Below are 22,005 nucleotides of genomic sequence, written 5' to 3'. Positions count from 1 at the left end.
AATACAGTGAATAGAACATGAAATGGAACTTAAAACATGTCTTTTGACATAAAATGAAAAGGCCTAGGGGTCCTTAACTATTCAAAACCAAAGTAAGGAAGTTGAGACATTAAAGGGCAAATGTGAGTTACTGTTTTTCATTTAGTTGTCTGTTTTTTTTTTTTTTTTATTTGATACTGTATTTAAAATATATTGTGCCATTGTATCATCTTAAGGCTGGTGTAATGAAAGATTTGTAATCCGTAGCAGTATCAGTGACGATGACAAACATTGAAAAGGCAACAGAGGGGAACATGGTGTTTTGTGCCAGAACATAGATAACTCTTGCAGCTATTGAGTTGAATTTAAAATGTCTACCAGGAAAGTAGTTTCAACCTCAAGGAAAAGGAAGAAACTATCAATGGAATGAAAATGGGACTTTATCAGAGATATCTACTTCTTAATGAAGGTTCAGTGTTTGTAGAGAAATAGTATAAATTACCCAAAAAGTTATCAAAATTGGCTGCTGGAATAGAATGTAAGTGCACAGTAAACGGAATTTGAGAAGATGTAGTGTCTTAAAATTCTGTACATTTTAATAAATATGAAGCAACAGATTATTATCACATTCAAGTTCAGTATGAAAAAAATGAATTTTCAGTTAAATTCAGTAATTCGCAATCATATGCCTTTTCTATTTTCCTGTATTCATTACATGTAAGTCAACAAAAGCCATTTCTGAAAACAAAATTAGACTTTAAAAAGTTGTCTTTATATTTTAGATTCATATTCTAATATATAAAATCATTTTATATAACTTTTATTGTTCATTTTGTTATTTGGTATTTGCAATTTCTAGATAAATAATTGACTCTATATTCTGTTCATATCCAACATATTCCAACAGAGGACACTTAATATTTCCATAAAAATAAAAATGCTGGCGAAATGTGTCCATTTTTATAGTCTATTTACTCAGCATTATTGCTCATTCATATTTATTTATATGTTATTTTCCTACATTTTCTGCAATAGTTATCATATCTCAAACTGACAGCTTCCAAAATTACTATTGAGTCCAATTCTTTTTTGTGGATGTAGGTGGAATTGATTACCACCCTCTTTGATACTCAGGGGACTTTTTTCTGAATTGCTGCACATAAGCAAATATTTAATGCTTACGCATAGAGATGAAGCATAGAATAGACACTTAAGAAATGTTTTGAAATAAATGAATGTGCTGTGGAATGGATTAAGAACTAAGAGAGCATATGACAAAATGAATGTAGTAATCAGCGAATGATGAGAAAAACTGCTAACCCCAAATTATTGAAAGATTTTTCGTTTATGGATTTGCCAGTTTTTATCAACTGGATATCATTACCATCAATACTAATGAGGTGAGTGTTAATAAGTATATGTTATTTAAATACTGAGAATAGTACTCCTGAAGAAGATTATATAAAAGAATAACACTAGAAGGGGAACATCATCCCCAAATATGAAGATTCAGAAATCATTGTGCACTATCTTTAAATCAAAAAAATATATAAATATATATATGTGTATATATGTGTATAATTTGTACGTGTGAGTTTATTGTGTTTGAAAGATAAAGCAGCTTTATATTTAATTAAACTGTTTTTTGAATCACACTTAAGCAAATACTTAACACTTGCACAAAATCATCTATGACTTTCTAAATTCTTTCTAATACTTTTTGTTTTGTAAATTTTTCTACACATGAAATATATTAAAAATATGTTGTAATTCAAATTTGTTATACTTTGGTGGTCATTGTTTCTAGACAACTTCAGAATTGTATTTTTAGAGATTTACATATTTCAATGTTGTCATGTACATTTCAACAAAAATTATATGGACCTTTTTTGTTTCATGTAACTGTACTATTTTAATATGATGGATGAATTCTTCTTTAGTACTTGAGTAAATGCCTTCTATTGCCTGAAAATTTTCTGCTTCATTCATTCATTTTTTCAAATTTTATGGTGATAACTTGTTTAAAAAGCATTTTTTTCATGTGTCTGTTGGCTGTATGAATGTCTTCTTTTGAGAAATGTCTGTTCATATCCTTTGCCCACTTTTGGATGGGGTTGTTTGTTTTTTTCTTGTAAATTTGTTTGAGTTCTTTGTAGGTTCTGGATATTAGCCCTTGAGTTTGTGTCCTTTGTAGGGACATGGATGCAGCTGGAAACCATCATTCTTAGCAAACTATCACAAGAACAGAAAACCAAACACCGCATGTTCTCACTCGTAGGTGGGAACTGAACAATGAGATCACTTGGACTCGGGAAGGGGAACATCACACACCGGGGCCTATCATGGGGAGGGGGGAGGGGGGAGGGATTGCATTGGGAGTTATACCTGATGTAAATGACGAGTTGATGGTGCAGCACACCAACATGGCACAAGTATACATATGTAGCAAACCTGCACGTTGTGCACATATACCCTACAACTTGAAGTTTAATAATAATAAATAAATTTAAAAAATAAATAAATAAAATAAAATAAAATAAAAAAAAAGCACACTTTGTTTCTAACTTGGTAAATACGATGTTTTCTTCATTGTCATATGCAAAATAGTGTTTATGTACAATCAAATATTATACTTTTTCACTGAAAAATTATGGCTACTTGATATTTATGCTGTAATAGTATTTACAGCATTACCCAAGGTTATGGTTTTTTAGTGTGTGGATTTTGAGTGCCTTCATAATATCTCAAAAACGTCCCTTTGCAGTGTTTATTTATTCCCTTAAATGAAATAAACTTGATCTTTGAGACATAGGTCTATGATTTTTTAAAATGCCTCAAATGTTATTATGTGACATTTTGTAATGTTTACCTTTTTTTCCTCTGGGAAATAAAATTCAATTGAAAAAATATAGTGAATAAAAGAATAAATATAAACAGACAAACACCAAAAAACACTAAAATTCTGAATAATATTATCTAATGTTAGGATAATTAAGGGCATATGTAACCATGTTAGAAATAAAGTTGAAAATATGCTTTTAATAATTTGAAATGCATTAAGGATTTTGTATAGTATATACTATTTTCTTAAAACATGATGATGTTACTGATTTATTTTAATTTTTTCACTGTCAAAACTATATAAATTATATTTTGAATAGTCAAAATAATGTTATATTACTCATTTAGAATTTCTCAAATAATTACATTTTTATAAATTATGTTAAATATTAATTTTCATAGACAAAGTTAGCTTTTTAGTTGCACATAATGTGGAATTTTAGTGAAGCAGAAAATCACCTCATGAAAAATATATTGGTGGTCTCAAGATCAATGAGAAGGAATATCAATGAAAAATCATGTATATCAATGGAAAAACCAAACATTGAGTTCATTTTTCACAACAATTTTAACAATGCAGTGATTCTGATTGCTCTATTTCAAGTTAAATAAATTTGTAATATATCATTTGCACTTAAAATGTTTCCCCTACATTTTGATTTATAAACAACATTTCAATGGCTTTGTTGAGTCAACTATAGAACTTAAAAATTCTTATTCAGATCTTTCCCTATTCCCACTTATGTTGCCTATGCTAGAATTGTCAGTGTTGTGGGACAGAGACAACTAGGTGAATCCCAGTAAAAGTTTTCACTTCCTCTATTGTAAGAACCCTTTACCTGTAAACATAACCACCAAAGTCCAAAAACTGTAGTATTTAGGCTGTCTTCCATACAGTCTGGCCTGTGACTAAGTTCTGGCAAATCAAAGTCATAGAAGTGTTACAAGCAATCTCCTAAGGATCCTTTGTCAAAGACAGTTCAAACACTTTGTGCTTCTTTCTTATATTGCCTGTAATAAGGATGGGATACCTGGAGCTCTGGATCATGTATTTCATAAGGGATAAATTGTTTAGCACAAGGGAATATCAATCTCTAAAAACTTCATGGGCTAAGAAGTTTTATCATCATTAGACCACCTGGCTCTTGACTATTATGAGGAAAAAAATAACTCTAACTTATTGAAGTCACTGATATATGGGTTATGTGCAACTCAGAAGGAACTTAACATTTGCTGCTACAAATCTGTACTAACAGCTTCTGTTTATGGTTTACCATAATACATCTTACAAATATAAGGTTAAACTCTGTTTATATTTTATACAAATAAATGCAGCGATTAAAAACATAATGCTTCTTACATGAAACAATTGTGGTAGATACTAGGTAGTGCATCTTGGATATGGTGGATAATAGTTCTGCTCTACCACTAGCTCCAGGGTACCTCACCATCCCTGCTTATACCCTTATAAATGTGTTGCTTTATTAAGGCATTAGGAATGGCTCCCTCTGAGTGTATTACCTGTGCAAATTGAACACTGAAAATGGCATGATTAATATGAAGTTTTCCACTAATTGGCATAGGATGAAATGTGGGTAGAGGCAAGGAGGTGACAGATAAAGCCGTTTGGCAAGTGTAAATACTACACATAATTTAGCTTCATTTAACTGCTTTAGAGGGAAACTAGTCAGACCAAATGTGTTGATATGGATGAACCAACTCAGAATTAGGGAATACTTTAAGTACCTGGGAACTGTCAGCTAGGTTAGTTAATTAAATTCTGAACTCAGACGGGACCTTTAGTCAGAGAGAGACACATTTCGGAATATCCCTGGACTATAGAAGGGGAAGAAACCAAATGACTCAGGGAGACTAGAACTTTTTCAGTGGCCTGTTATGAGTAGCCTATGGGTATCTAGGTGTTCTATTCCCCAGGCACCCTAATTATTACTTTGTGTCTCCATGGTTATTCAGTTCAACACAAGCAACTTGTTTCCAGGTGGCTGGCATTACCTCTGAAAAGTGGTGCTTCATATGGGCTGTATGTTGGTAGGTTAGGCGCTTAGCAAGGAGGGTAAACAGATTATCCATGGTGAGCAGGGGTCTATTTTTAGTGTCCATGGATAGCCTCGATGTTTATCACATGGTCACTTTGTATATGGACCAACAATTCATACTCGGTTGTTAGAATTATTCACCTTGGCCAGTAAGAACACTGACCTCTTTTTCTGCCTATTGGTTCAGTGGCATAAATCTCAAAACTGTTGGCAGGTGGGTAAGAAGTCAGCCTCAACTTCCAAACCACTGCAGATGTGAGTATTTTTCTAGGGAGAAATATTTATCCATTGGGTACCAAAACTTCCAGATGTCCTAATCTGAATTCAAGATTTGGAAGAAACAGTATCTTACATATATCTTACAATATCTTCTATATCTTTAGGTGTAATTGGGAGAGAGCTCGTGCCCCTGTCTTCTACCCAGTTCTCAGACCAGGGTATTTTCACTAAGCAGTAGTTGTTACCACATCCAATTTCTCAGGCAAGGCTTCTATAACAAAATCTCTAGCATATCATTCCATCATTCTGCTTGAGCCTGCTCTTCCTAATCATGTGTTCAAACCAATAAATCCTGTGCATGTAATCACATTGTTATGCTTCCTTTACCATAAATTAAGGAAAGTGGTCCTATGAGATTACAAGTTGATACATAGGTATTTTGTAAGACGATGAAAGGTAATAAGGTATAAGGAAGGGGTCCAGTTTCCATTTTCTGCATATGGTTGGTCAGTTCTGCCAGCATCATTTATTAAATATGCAATCATTTCCTTATTGCTTGTTTTTTTCAGGCTTGTCAAAAATCAGATGGTTGATGTGTGGTTTTATTTCTGAGTTCTCTATTCTGTTCCATTGGTCTGTGTACCAGTACCATGTTGTTTTAGTTACTGTAGACTTGTAGTATAGTTTGAAGTCAGGTAGCATGATGCCTCCAGCTTTGTTCCTTTTGCTTAGGATTGTCTTGGCTATACGGGCCCTTTTTTGGTTCCATATGAAATTTAAAGTAGTTTTTTCTAATTCTGTGAAGAAAATCAATGGTAGCTTGTTGGGGATAGCACTGAATCTATAAATTACTTTGAGTGATATGGCTGTTTTCATGATAATGATTCTTCCTCTCCATGAGCATGAAATGTTTTTCCTATCTGTTTGTGTCATCTCTGATTTCCTTGAGCAGTGGTTTGTAGTTCTCCTTAAAGAGGTCCTTGACCTCCATTGTTAGCTGTATTCCTAGATATTTTTTTCTCTTTGTGGCAAAAAATTAACTCAAGGTGAATTAAAGACTTAAATGTAAAACCCAAAACTATAAAAACCCTAAAAGAAAATCTAAGCCATACCATTCAGGACCTAGGCATGGACAAAGATTTTATGATGAGCTCATCAAAAACAATTGCTACAAAAGCAACAATTGACAAATGGGATGTAATTGCATTAAAGAGCTTCTGCACATCAAAATAAACTATCATCAGAGTGAACAGGCAACCTACAGAATGGAAGAACATTTCTGCCATCTATCCATCTGACAAAGGTCTAATATCCTGAATCTACAAGGAACTTAAGCAAATTTACAAGAAAAAAAAACGAACAATCCTATTAAAAAGTGGGCAAAGACAGGAACAGACACCTCTCAAGAGAAGGCATACATGCGGACAACAAACATGAAAAAAAGCTCGATATCACTGATGATCAGAGAAATGCAAATCAAAACCACACAGTGAAATATCATCTCATGCCAGTCAGAATGGCAATTATTAAAAAGTCAATAAACAGATGCTGGCAAAATTGAGGAGAAATAGGAATATTTTGATACTGTTGGTGGGAAAGGAAATTAGTTTAACCATTATGGAAGACAGGGTAGTGATTCCTCAAGAATCTAGAACCAGAAATACCATTTGACACAGCAATCCATTTACTGGGTATATACCCAAAGGAATATAAAGCATTCTATTATAAAGATACATGCACACATATGTTCATTGCATCACTATTTACAATAGCAAAGACATGGAATTAACCCAAATACCCATCAATGATAAACTGGATAAAGAAAATGTAATATATATACACCATGGAATACTGTGCCGCCATAAAAGGAAGGATATCATGTCCTTTGCAGGGACATGGATGAAGCTGGAAGCTATTATTCTCAGTAAACTAATGCAGGAATAAAATAACCAAACACCGCATGTTTTAACTTATAAGTGGGAGCTGAACACATGGACACAGGGAGCAGAACAATAAACTCTGGGGCCTGTTGGGGGAGGTGGAGGAGCACCAGGAAAAACAGTAATGCATGCCGGGCTTAATACGTAGGTGATGGGTCGATAGGTGCAGCAAACCATCATGGCACACATTTACCTATGTAACAAACCTGCACATCCTGCACATGTGCCCTGAAACTTAAAATGAAATAAAATTAAAAAAAAAAAAAGGTAATAATGCCAGAAGCATTGCAATAAGGAAAGGAAATTTAATACTCAGAATATATCGATATTTAGGAGAATAAACTGCTGACCCCTCATTCACCCACGGACATTTTTTGAATCTCGTGTCAAAGAACCAACAAACTGAAAAGGGTGACAAAGTGAATAAATGTAATTACCAAGCATGAACTGGGATACTGCTACAAAATAGGAGTAAATAAGACCCAAGGGAACTCACTCGTGTTCTTAATACTCCTTTGCTCAAAAGGTTTAGCCAACAGAAAATTACGTCTATTAAGACATTACTGATGTAGATCCAGATAATTCAGGAAAAAAATAGCTTCAGGTTACCTTCACCCCAGGAAATAACCTATTTTATCAGATTTCCAACAAAAGATAAGAAGAATATGGAGTACCTGAAAGAAGAAAGCAATATTTATAAAGTTAAATCTTGGGATAAGCTGCATAAGAGTGGCTCTGGGAGTGAGAAGAATTAAGAATACCAGCTATCTTTAAGTCAGTTTTGTTTTTCTTCCCTTTACCCAACTACCATGCCCAAGGGATTTAAGTCGTTGAGAGCCTGACAAAATTGACTTGTATTATGTGGTATTTTTATACCACATTTTCTTTATTCATTTGTCCGTTGATGTACAATTAGGTTGATTCTCTATCATGGTTTCTATTAATAGTGCTTCAGTCAATATGACTGTCTATTTATTTATTTATTTATTTACTTATTTTTGAGACAGAATTTTGCTCTTATTGCCCAGACTAGAGTGCAATGGTGCGATTTTGGCTCACTGCAACCTCTGCCTCCCAGAGTCAAGTGATTTTCCTGCCTCAGCCTCTCGAGTAGCTGTGATTAAAGGCATGCGCCACCACGCCCAGCTAATTTTGTATTTTTAATAAAGGCGGGGATTCACCATGTTAGCCAGGCTGGTTTCAAACTCCTGAGCTCAGGTGATCTGCCTGCCTAGGCCTCCCAAAGTGCTGGGATTACAGGCGTGAGCCACTGTACCCAGCAGACTGACTTTATTTATTTTGGATATATATCCTGTAGTGGGATTACTGGATTATCCTCAAAGATAATTTAGCTTATTATACTTTGTATATTTATTTTGGGAAGGTGCATTTTCATCTTGAGAAAAGACATATGTATATATGTATTTATGTAAACATGTATATAAACAAATATACACTCACATGTATATATATACTTATATATATAGCACAAATATATATTTGCATGTCTGTATACATATTAATATTTTTTGTATATTATAATTTTAATTATATTTTAACCTAATCTGGAATAGAACAATAAATTGGGAAACCCTAGCTACACAATTTTTTTCTTCATTATGAAATATTTCATTCATTTTTATGTTACACTTTCAGTAACAAGTGAAAGACTAAAAGATTTAAGCTACAAAAACAAAAGCATGTGTATATATAATATTGTATTTTACTAATGTAATTGATATGAAACTTTTAAAAGATTGCCTGTTCAGTAATTTTCTCTCATTTGTTTTCATTATATTTTTAATTGACATAATTGGACATATTTATTTGGTACAGTATAATGTTTTGATACATGTATAAATTGTGTAACAATTAAATCAGGCTATTTAGCATATCCATCACCTCATACATTTATCATTTCTGTGTGGTAAGAACATTCAATATTCCTTGTTCTTGCTATTTTGAAATATATAGAGTTAACCATAGTCACTCCATTGTGTAATAAAACACCAGAGCTTACTCCTATGTAACTGAAATGTAATATACTTTGACCTACATCTCCCCAATGCCCAACACCCATAGCTCTGGTTACCTCAATTTAGCTCTCTACTTCTAAGAGAATTAGAGTTCAACTATCTTAGATTTCATATATTAGTGAAATCATGTAGTATTTGTCTTTCTGTGCCTGGATTATTTCAATTAATGTAATGCCTTTTAGATTCTCTCATGTTACTGCAAATGACAGGATTTTATTCTTTTTCATGGATTAATAGTATTCTATTGGGCATATATACCACAAGTTCTTTATTAATTTATCTGTTGATGAACAATTAAGTTGATTCTCTATCATGGTTTCGTTGATAGTATTGCAGTCAACATGACTTTATTTATTTTGGCTATAAATAATTAATAATAGTAGTGGGATTACTGGATCATATGGTGCTTCTGTCTTTGATTTTTTTGAGGAGCCTCCATCCTGCTTTCCATAATAGTACTAATTTTCATTCTCACTAACGATGTATGAATTTCTCTGATTTCACATCCACATGAGTATTTATTTATTTTGATAATTGCTACTCTAATTGGGGTGAGGTGATACCTCATTGTGGTTTTGAGTTGCATTTTTCTAATGATTAGTGATGTTGAGCATTTTTAGATGTATCTATTGACCATTTGCTTGTCTTCTTTTAATCAATGTCTACTCATTTTTTGATTAATTTAAAAATATTGCTATTGAATTATTTATGAGTTTCTTATATATTCTGGATATTAAAACCTTATCAGCTGAATAGCTTGCCATTTTTTCCCCATTCTATAGGTTGCCTCTTCATTTTCTTAATTGTTTACTTTGCTGTGGCAGTAGCTTTTTGGTTTGATGTAATCTCATTTGTCTATGTTTTCTTTTGTTGCCTGTGCTTTTGGGGTCTTATTCAAAAAATTCTTGTGCAGACCAGTGTCATAAAGTGATTCCTTTGTGTTTTCTCATAGTAATATTATCATTTAGGATCTCACATTTAATACTTCAATAATTTTTAGTTGATTTTTGTTTATGGTGAGACCTAGGAGTTTATCTTCATTCTTCACTGCATGTGGACATCAGTTTTCCCTGAACCATTTACTGATTAGAGTACCTTTCTCCATGGTGCATTTTTAGCACCATTGTCCTTAAGTTCACTGTAAGTGTATTGAATTTTTCTGTGTTCTCTATTCTGTTCCTTTGGTCTGTGTGTCTATTTTGATGCCATCACCATGTTGTTTTAGTTACTCTAGCTTGATAATACATTTTGAAGACAGAAAATGTCATGACTTCAACTTTGATCTTTTTGCTCAAGTGCAGATTTCAAAGAGCAAAACTGCCCATCCAGGGAATATATATTGTGCCGGGTCTAACCAGAAGCCACTGAAGTATGAGCCAGCATACCACCTAATAGCAGAGTCCAACCAATGGTCTCACTGGTCAGCAGAACCCAGATAGTAACTCCATTCAATATCAAAGCAAAGGCCGTGACCCAGCCAACTGGATAACTTATAACAAGCTCGCCTCTCCAGGATCATCACCAGCTGAAGCTTCCAGGACCACAGCCTAGACAATAGCTCTATGTCTGCTAATAAATCTGTGCAGGACCAAAAAGGAACCTGTCTCCTCACATAAGCAGGTCACAGCATAAGAATACAAAGATTATGGATAATCAGGGAAGTATAAGTTCTCAAAAAGAAATAAATAAAGCTCAAATAATGAATCCCAAATAAATAGAGATCTATGCAATGACTGACCAATAATACAGAATAATATTCATAAAGAAGTTCAGTAAAGTTTAAAAATATACAGATGGAAAATTTAATGAAGTTTGGAAACCAATATTTGAAAAAAGATCAATAAAGAAACAGAAGCAACAATAAGAACACAGTAGAAATCCTAGAAATGAATAATACAATGACTGCAATAAAAAATTTAAAAGAAAATTTTAACAGAAGAATGTATCGAGTAGAAAGAAAGAATCGGTAAGCAGAAAGTCATATTTTAAATTATCCAGTCAGGATAAAAAGACAAAAGAATAAAAAAGAATGAAGAACATCTATGGGAATAATAGGACACAAATAAGAGATCAAATGTTTTTATAATAGAATCAACAGAAGAAGACAAAGGAAAAGGTTCAGTAAGCACATTTAAACGAATAATGGCTGAAAACTGCATTAACCTGTGATAGATACCAGCACACATATATGGGATGCATAGAGGTCTCCAAGAAAATTAAACCCCGAGAGAAATACAACAAAACATAAAATAATCAAATTATTTAAAAAAAGAGACAAAATTCTGAAAGCAGCCAAGAGATAAGAAACACATGATATACAAAAGGGTGCCAATATAATTATCAGTGGATTTATCAGCAGAAACCTTACCAGCCAGGAGACAGTGGGATGATATATTCAAAGCACTAAAGGAAAAAAAAGCAACCAAACTGCCAGCCAAGAATACTTTAGTCAGCAAATCCATCCTTCAGATGTGAAGGAGATACAAACATTTTTCCAGACAAACAAAAGCTGAGAGAGTTGTATTTGTTTTTTAACTCCAAATCTGTCTTATAAAAAATGGTAAAAGAAATTCTTCAAGCTGAAAGAAAAGGATGCTAATGAGTCACACACAGATACAAATATTTTGAAAATATAAAACTTACTGATAAAAATAGGTGGAGTCAAATAAAAAATACTCTAATACTGCAATGATTGTGTATGAATCATTTATATCTTTAAAATAGAGATTAAAATACAAAAATATTAGAAATAGTAAAAATTAAAATAATTTTTTAAGAAATATGCAACATTAAAATAGGTAAATTGTGACATAAAAATTCAAAATATTGGAGGGAGTGAGGTCAAATTGTAGAGTCCTTTTATTAATTTTTTTTTTTTTTTTTTTTGAGACGGAGTCTCGCTCTGTCGCCCAGGCTGGAGTGCAGTGGCCGGATCTCAGCTCACTGCAAGCTCCGCCTCCCGGGTTCCGGTCATTCTCCTGCCTCAGCCTCCCGAGTAGCTGGGACTACAGGCGCCCGCCACCTCGCCCGGCTAGTTTTTTGTATTTTTTAGTAGAGACGGGGTTTTACCCTGTTAGCCAGGATGGTCTCGATCTCCTGACCTCGTGATCCGCCCGTCTCGGCCTCCCAAAGTGCTGGGATTACAGGCTTGAGCCACCGCGCCCGGCCGAGTCCTTTTATTAAAACATTAAGGTCAGAGTTAATAACATCTCATACATATAACAAGTTATTTTAAGCTGTTATATCTGTGAGATATTATTTGTTAGCTTCATGGTATCCACAAAGCAAAAGCAAAATCCTTTAATAGCTACATTAAAAATAAAAATAAAAATAAATCAAAACACACTACAAGAGAAAATTATTTAACTACACAAGAGGACAGGTAAAAAGAAAATTTATAAAACAATTAGAAAAATTTTTAAATGACAGTAACACATCTGTACCTATCAATAATCACCTTGCATATTAATGGATTAAATTGTACAATTAAGAGGAATAAAAACCAATGTTTTGCATGTGCCTATATTCACAAATACTCAGGATGCTGAAGTGGGAGGATTGCTTGATCAAGTAGGACTGGCCTCTAAGTTTCTTCAAAATGTACAGAAATGGGAGTCTCTCTGCCTGGTTGGGATTGTTTTGTGGGCTGTTTGACTGTGTGGAGTCACTACTTGCCTTCCTGGGTCAGACCAGTCTGGCTCCTTCTGCTTCTCTGAAATCTGCAAAGACAGGAATCTGTCTGCCTGGGTGGGGTCACTGGCCAGGCTTTTTGGCCATGTGGCACCTCTGATTACCTTCCCAGATCAAGCATGTGTAGCTCCTTCACATCTCTGAAATCTGTGAAGACATGAGTCTCCCTGACTGGACAGGTCTGTGGTTGGTTCTGGAGTCGGCTGGGGAAACTCGTTGTCTAAGGGCTCACTCTATGTGAGCTAGATTGTGTTTCCTACCATGCTCTTAAAGGTGACAAGCTTAGCTCTGTAAGTGTGCTAAGAGGTTGGTTGATGCCTCTGACCAAGTGCTACAGCTGACGGGATGCAGTGGTAACACCAAAATCCTTGTCATTTCCTTTGTTTTACTCCTGGGTGGTCAAGCATGCCATTTCTCCTAGTATTCCTCACTGAGACCACAGTGCACTTCCTGAGAAGTTTTTCAGAATGCTAGTGAAGTCAGATAACTGTTTCAAGTTCGTTTTTCCCCTCATAGAAACTGTGAACCCAGGAAAATCTTTATCTGGTGCTATGCTACTTTGGTAGAAGGGGAGGTGGGGGTGCAGTTGGAGTGAGACCATTCCTCTTAGCCATCAAATTTAGATTTTGTTTAGTTCTGCGTACTGCACAGGTGTCTCAGGCTTGTTTCCAGATGCCGAGGTTTTCAAAAGGATGTTCTGTCTGTCGACAGTTGCTAGTTGAACGTTCTTTTGGAGGAATGGGGGTCAAGGATTTTTCTTTGCCATATTGCTGACATTCTTAAGTTTGAATTAATCATGATTTCATTTTAATGTCAACTCTGAATAACTGATATTTATTTTTTTAAATATTGTTTAAGAAAACATCTGAAATCACAAGCAGGCTTATCATGAAAATATTTAAAAAATCATTATTAGTCAAAATCTATGGAAGAAGCAAGAGATCATTTTTTTCTAGTATTTATAATTCCTGTCTTTAAGGTTTTTTTTTTCTATTATTCATAGTAATAATAGTTTTGACCAAAATATGATTTCAAGTCTTATCTGTAAATATTTTAAGGCACGACCAGGCCTGAATATGTTTCCTACTGCCCAATATAGAAGCAAATTTTGATTAAATCTAAAAACTTTTAATAATGATGGAAATGATGATATGTCATGCATGTAGGAATTATATACTATGTAATCAGTATACTGGAACCCTCATTCAAATGGTTATGCAAATTTAAACTTTATTTAAATAAATAAATAAGAAAAAATTTTAAAAGTGAGATTTCATTTAGTTCCAGACTTATACTTATTGTAATATTACTATATTTTTAAAATTTCTATATATTATGATAATATTTATACTGATGATACTGATTGTTATGAAAATAAATAAAATGTATTTCTGGATATGTCAGTGTGACTCCAGCGATTTATAGTTGTGTTTGTGTTTTTTTCTAAAAGAATTTGAACAACTTGCAAATATACTATGCTAGATACACTAAGATAAACAAGCAAAATCAAGTAAGACCATATGTAAAATTGTATAATTTTTTATTGCAAAGTTTGTTGCATTTAAAGCACTAAAATAGCTTTTTAAAAACATTATATTTTATTTCACATACTTTTTCATATTCTTATTAAAAACATGATCTATTCATTTCAAACAGAATTATCCTGAAACTGAATATATAGATATACTATATTTATCTAGAGAGACTCTTGTGATATTGAGCACTATGGTATAATAACTTTCCAATGTTTTATGTAATTTTAATTGAAGGAGAATATACATACAAAAACTTTAAAGAAGTTATTGTAAATGTACAAATTGATGGATTTTCATAAAATGAGTTCTCCTTATAGCCATCAACTAGATCAAGAAATAAAGCATCACTAGTCCCCAGAAGCTACTGTCAGCTTCCTTCCAAGTCACTAAAATTCTCCAACAAGTTGATAATCCTTCTGATGTTCAACACTAAATACTTTGCATATTTGTGTATAGTCTGCAAGATGGAATTTTACTGTATAGATTATTTCGCATCTGGCATTTTTTACTTAGTGAGATATCCAAACAATAGTTAATTTTCATCATTGTTACGAAATATTTTATTACATGAAAATACAAACAAAGTGTGTGTCTGTGTTTGTGATCTACTATAAATGTTGAGTTTTCAGGTTTTCTTTGGCTATTATAAGCAATCTTCACAGTTGAACAACATCTGCTATTGTCTTTTTTATTTTATTCATCTTAGTGTTTGTGTACTAAAATTTAATCGTGATTTTATCTTACAGGTCTCTGTTAACTAATGAGGTAGAGCATGTTTTCCTGTGTTGTAGCTGATCCAGTTTTCCGGTGTTTGCATTTTTGATCTGTTCAATTATCTGACTGTTACGGGTTGAATTGTGTTCCTCAAACATTCGCGTGTTGAGTTCCTAGCCCCCAGAACCTCAGAATGTGACTTTCTTTGGGAGTAAGGTCATTGCAGATGTAGTCAGGTAAAATGAGGTCATACTGAAGTAGGGTGGGCTCTAATATAATATACCTGATGCCCTTATTGAAAGGGAAAGTTTAATTTCTGACACACAGACACATAGGGAGAATACCACGTGACGATTAAAGAAGACATTGGGATGTCGTAGCTGAAGTCAACAAATGCCACGCATTGCCAGCCAACCACCAGTAGCTAGGAAAAAGACATGAAACTGATTTTTTTTCCTCATAGCCCTTAGAAGGAACAACCTTGTGACACATTGATCTTGGATTTCTAACCTCCGAAACGGAGACAATGCATTTCTGTTGTTTAAGCCACTCTGTCTGTGGTTATTTGTTGCAGCAGTTGTAACAAACTGATGGACTGTTATTTATTGATTTGTAAGAATACTGTATATATTCTGGATGTAAGTTATTTGTCAGTAATTTCAACTTTAAATTAGTCTGTGATTTGTCTCTTCATTCTTTTAATGGTGCATCTTGATGAATAAAAGGGATTAAGATTAATGTAGGTTAAACATTCATATTTTACTACGTGGCTTTTATATTTTTGTCCTGTTTAAAAAATATTTGCTCACTCCTAGATCATAAAGATCAAAATATATTTTCTTCTAGAAAATAGTATTTATCTTTTATATTTAAGTCTACAATGCAATGATAATTGGATTTTGTAAATACAATGATGTAAGAGTCATGATTTTTATTTTTTGATATTTAATTGGCTCAGTATCAAAAATAAATTCTTCCCCATTTCAATATATATCACATTTTTATGTGGCTCCGTAAGTCACATAAGACTCCGAAGCCTTTTTCTGGTACTTTATCATATTCTTCTTGTCTAGGTGTCTATTTCTGAGTTAATTGTATATTATCATATTATATATGTATATTTGATAGTTATATCTGAGAATAAAAGTTCTTCAGCTTCCTTAATACTTCTGCAAGATTTCTCAAATTATTATTTGCTCTATTTTTCATATAAGTTTCAAAAACAGCTTATCTAGTTTTGCCAAGAAACCTGCTGAGATTTTTGTTGGAGTTGCATTGAATCAATATATTAATTAGGAGAGATTACGTGTTTACAATACTGACTTTCCCAAACCTTGAACCTTGAACAGTGTATTTGTTTAGAGAGTCTTTAATTGACGGTATTTACATTTTGTAGTTCATATTGAAAGGTATTGCTCTTCTTCTGTTAGATATATTACTATGTATTTTATCTTTCTAATGCTATTGAAAATGTTTCATTTTTATCTTCTATTTTCCGTGTTTTTCCTTATAATGAGAATTACATTTAATTTTTATCCTTGCTAAATTTCCTTACTCATTTTTATTATTTGTCTATAATTTTAAAAAATCCTATATATGCTATATGTAGAAGAAACACAGTTTATTTATTGCCTTCCAATCCTAACGCCACTCTCTTTTTAAAATGTCTTTTCTTATCACACTATGACTTCCAGTACCATGTTGATAGACTACAAAATAGTTTTCAAAATCCATCAAATTTTCTCAGGTTAAAAATACATGTACAATTTTTTTAGTAAATGTTCTCTCATTTGCTTTCATTCACAGTGCAGTCATTTAAAATAGTACACCTAGTAACCTTGACTCTTCACTCCCTAGTCATTCTGCAACTGAACACATACGGACTTCCTCTATCCTATTTCAGGGACACTATAAATGCTACCTGCCACTCTCTAATTTGCACTCTATTGTATAATTTTCATTTCAATTCTCTATTGTATCTGTAATCCTTTTGGAAGTTTTTGTTTATTGCCTTGTATGAAGCCACTCATAGTGTTTATTGCCATTAGTTTTCATAACAGGAGTTTTGGAATCAGGAAAGGCTTATATTTGTGTCTATAAGGAGTTTCTTATTTAACCCTTTTAAATTCTCTAAGTCTAATTCTTTTATCTTCTAATACATACTTAAAAGACTTTTGTAGGAAAGAAATACACGTAAAGTGCCTAGTACATGGCCAGGCGCATGATTAAGGAACAATAAATTATAGTTTTTTGGAGTATCTATGTCTATCCTTGTGCTCTTCAAACTTAGGTTTTCCTGCAGGTTTTCTTTTAGAAATGTATTCTCATTCTAGTCACCTATCTTGAGTAATATCTTATTGTTGCCTTTTAAAATTCACCTTAAGCTTTATCCCCTTTATTCTTCCTGAGCAAATCTAACATATTTTCTTCCATCATGTTTTCATAGTATTCTCACTTATCGCTTCCCATGCTTTACATTCTAATAACATACACTTATTTCCTCAAACTTGAATGTGAGTTTTTTATTTGAAAGAAAAACTATGTTTCATTTCTATAATGAAAATGTTGGGACTTGAGCTTTCATAAAGTCATTTAACCTTCCATTTGCAGATACATTTTTTTTTCAGAGCATCACTATGTGGCTGCTTAAATTCATTGCAAGGATTTTATTATTATCATTCAGGTAAATTATAAGATGGAAGTATATTGGGGGTAACATAATTATCCAGAAAAGTATAAAGGTAGAATAATACACACACATTAATATAGACTTACCATTTATATCCATTTCCTACTCCATTCTCCCTTCCCTCCCCTTCCCTCCCCTCCCCTCCCCTCCCCTCCCCTCTCCTCCTCCCTCCCTCCCTCCCTGCCTCCCTGCCTCCCTCCCTTCTCCCTTCTCTCTCTCTCGCTCTCTTTCTCTCTTTCTTTCTTTATTTCTACCCTAGTAGCTGGGATTACAGGCATGCACCAGCACACCGGGCTAATTTTGTATTTTTAGTAGAGACAGGGTTTCTCCATGTTGGTCAGGGTGATCTCGAACTCCCGACTTCAGGTGATCTGCCCGCCTCAGCCTCTCAAAGTGCTGTAATTTGGCCTCCCAAATTACAGGCATGAGCCACCGCTCCCAGCCGTCATTTGTTGTCTTATATGTAAATATCCATTTCCAGTTAAAAAAATTTTTTTAACATTATTATTCTGGTTCATTTTTAATTGTCGTGGATACATAGTAGGTGTATATATTTATGGGGTACATGACCTATTTTGATACAGGTATAAAATAGGTAATATTCACCTCAGGGTAAATGGGGTATCCATTGCCTAGAGCACTTATTTTTTCTTTGTGTTACAAAAAACTCTAATTATATTCTCTTAGTTACTTTAGGATCCACAATAAATTATTGTTGACTGTAGTTACCTTGTTATGCTATCAAATCTGGATCTCACTCATTCTATCTAACTATATTTTTGTACCCATTTACCGTTCCCACTCTCCTCCCGCTCTCCTCTACCCTTCACTACTCTTCCCCAGCCTCTGGTCACCATGATTCTACTCTCTGACTCCATGAGTTCAATTGTTTTAACTTTTAGCTCCCACAAATAAGTAAGAGCATGTGAAGTTTGTCTTTCTGTGACTGGCTTATTCCACTTAACATAATAATCTGCAGTTCCATTTGTGTTGTTGCAAATGACAGGATCTCATCTTTTTATTAATATGGCTGAATAGTACTCCATTGTGTGTATGATCACATTTTCTTTATCTGTTCATCTGGTGATGGACAGTTAGTTTGCCTCCAAATCTTAGCTGTTGTGTATAGTGCTGCAGTAAACATGGAAATGAAGATATCTCTTTGATATGCTGATTTTCTTCCTTTGGGGCATATACTTAGCAGTGGGATTCTAGATCATATGGTGGTTATATTTTTATTTTTTTGAGGAATCACCACATTGTTCTTCATAGTGATTGTACTAACTTACATTTTCATCAACAGTGTATGCGGGTTTCTTTTTCTCCACATCCTCACCAGCATTTGTAATTGCCTGTCTTTTGAGTAAAAGCCATTTTAAGTGGGATAAGATGATATCTCATTGTAGTTTTGATTTTTGTTTCTTTCTTTGTTTTGAGACAGGGTTTCACTCTGCAGGGCAGGCTGGAGTGTAGTGGAACAATCATGGCTCCCTTGCAGCCTTGATTTCCTGGGTTCGGATGATTCTCCCATTTCAGCCCCACAAGTATCTGGGACTACAGGTGCATACCATCATGCCCCATTAATTAGTGTTTTTTGGTAGAGACAGGGTTTCACCATGTTGCTCAGACTGGTTTTGAACTGCTGGGCTCAAGCAATCCACCTGCTTCAGTCTCCCAAAGTGCTGGGATTACAAGTGTGAGCCAACACACCCAGCCTCATCGTAGTTTTGATTTGCATTTCTCTGATGATCAGTGGTGTTGAGCACCTTTTCATACACCTGTTTGCCATTTGCATGTCTTCTTCTGGGAAATGTATATTGTATAAACTAGACCCCTATCTCTTGCCATATACAAAAACCAAATCAAAATGGAATAAGACTTAAATCTAAAACCTCAAACTATAAAATTACTAAAAGAAAACTTTAGGGAAACTCTTCAAGGTATTAGAGTGGGCAAATATTTTTCAAATAATATTCCACAAGCACAGGAAACACAAAGGTGGACAAATGAGATCACATCAAGTTAAAAAGTTACACATCAAAGGAAATAATCAACAAAGTTAACAGACAACACACAGAATGGGAGAAAATATTTGCAGACTATTCCTCTGGCAAGGGATTAATACCCAGAATACAAAGGAAGCTCAAATTACTCAATATAAAAAAATCTGATAATTTGATTAATAAATGGTCAAAAGGTTATTGGCTTTTGACATCACAGAGGTTTTAAAATTTTAAGAGTCAAAATCTAATATTCAAAAACATTTAGCAAATTTCTCCATTAAGTTTTGAAAACTTTTTGTAGCTTCATAGATGAATATGTTCGTCATATTAAATGTTTCCTTTCATATTTTAAAACATACTAATTATTTGTTAGTGTTGATTCATTGAAATGCTACCACTTTTATATTTTGATACAATTACTCTGCTAAATACATCTTAGTTTAAAGATTGATTTTCTTTTAGTTTCTGCATCATTATGAGATTTATATTAAAACTGTACCAGTTTGTTTTCATTTTTTACTTTTTGTTACTCAATTGTTTCGTTGTATTTCTTCAGGTAAGACTTCCAGTACCCTGTAGATTATTAGTGACATTAGTGGACAAGCTAGCACTTTGCATATAGTTGGAAAATGACTGCATTTCCCTTCTTTAAGGATGATTTTGCTTGGATTTTTGAGAAGTTTATCAAGTTGCTATAATCTGTCACATTTGATACGTTTTTCTCAGATGCTTTTTCTGAATCTACCGAGAGGTTTTTTCCTGTAATCAATTAATGTGGAGATTTCAAATGATAACTTAAAAAATCAACCTATTTTGCATTCCTAGGGTAAATTGTACTAGTTAATAATTTTGTAAGCTTTAAATTTTTATTTTGTAGATAATAAATAGTTTTCTGTATAACAAATAGGACTATCAATATCCCATATATTTCCCTAAAATTAGATTTTAAAATATGTGGAACATGTACATTGTCAGGGGAAAAATTTAGACTATGGATTTGGTTTTTGAAACACTATTTTTTTGTTGTAATTTTTCATTACTCATAAATCACTCTTACACTCTTAGTAATTGTATTACTTTGCTTCAGCTGAATAACAAATTACCAGAAACTTATTAGGTTAAAACATCACACATTTTCTTATCTTACAGCTTCCATCAACCAGGAGTCTGTATATGGTTTACCTGGTTCCTCTGCTCAGGATGTCCAAAGGCTGTGGTCAAGGTATGTGCAGAGGCATATTCTCATAAGAGATCTAACTGGGGGAAATTAAGCTTTCAAGTTTCTTGGGTTGGTGGCAAAATTCATTTTCTTATTGGTGAATAACTTACGGCAGCTTGGTTTTTCAATGCAAGTAGGATAGAGGCTCTTTCACCTTACGGGGGCAGCAATCCCTTTTTTAAGAACTTTAACCTGTTTGAATTAGACCCATCCAATATAGTCTCCTCTTAATTAATTCAAAATCCACTGATTTGGGATTTTGGTTATATTTGCAACATTCTCTTGTCTTTGCCCTATTCCACCAGCTGGAAGTGACTGCTTCTGCTTCACATCAGGGGAGGAGACTTTATAAAGGTGTTGCTCATTAGGGTATATCCACCACAAGATGTGCCTTTATGAAAATGATTTGTGTAGAATATGTGCAGAAGTGTCTCATTTTAATATTTCTAATACAATGTATTTAAATATTTTTTTCTTTGTTTCTCATCCATCTTGCTGGTGGTTGATCCATTTTATTAAAAGTTCAAAGACATAGATTATTGCTTTAGTTGATATTTGATATGACAGTTTTTATAAGAAAATCATTATATAATTATGAGAGTGCATCATTTTCCTACTCATATAAAAACAACAGTTTCCTTTGGGACTTACAAATTAGAGATGAGAGATTGGATCTTTTTTAAAAAATAGAATTTATTCTTTTAGAATACTTTGAGGTTCACAGCAAAACTGGGTGGAAAATACAGAGAATTCCTATGTAAGACTTGCCCCTTCATATTCACAAACTTGTTCATCATCTACATTCAGCACAACAGGAGTGAATTTGTTACTATTGATCAACGCACATTAACACATCATTATCATACATAGTCCATCATTTACACTAGTGTTTACTCTTAGTGTTACATATTCTGTTTTTTTCCATCAAATGTATGATGATGAGTATGCACCATTGTAGAACCATACAGAATAGTTTCACTGTCCTAAAATTCTCTCTGCTCTGCCTATCACAGCTCCTCTTTTCCCCTGCAACCACTGAGTTTCTTACTGTCTCCACAGTTTTTTCTTTTCGAGATTGTCATA

The sequence above is a fragment of the Chlorocebus sabaeus genome, chromosome 2 (genome assembly GCF_047675955.1).
Source record: "Chlorocebus sabaeus isolate Y175 chromosome 2, mChlSab1.0.hap1, whole genome shotgun sequence".
NCBI lineage: Eukaryota > Metazoa > Chordata > Mammalia > Primates > Cercopithecidae > Chlorocebus > Chlorocebus sabaeus.
This window is presented reverse-complemented; position numbering follows the sequence as displayed.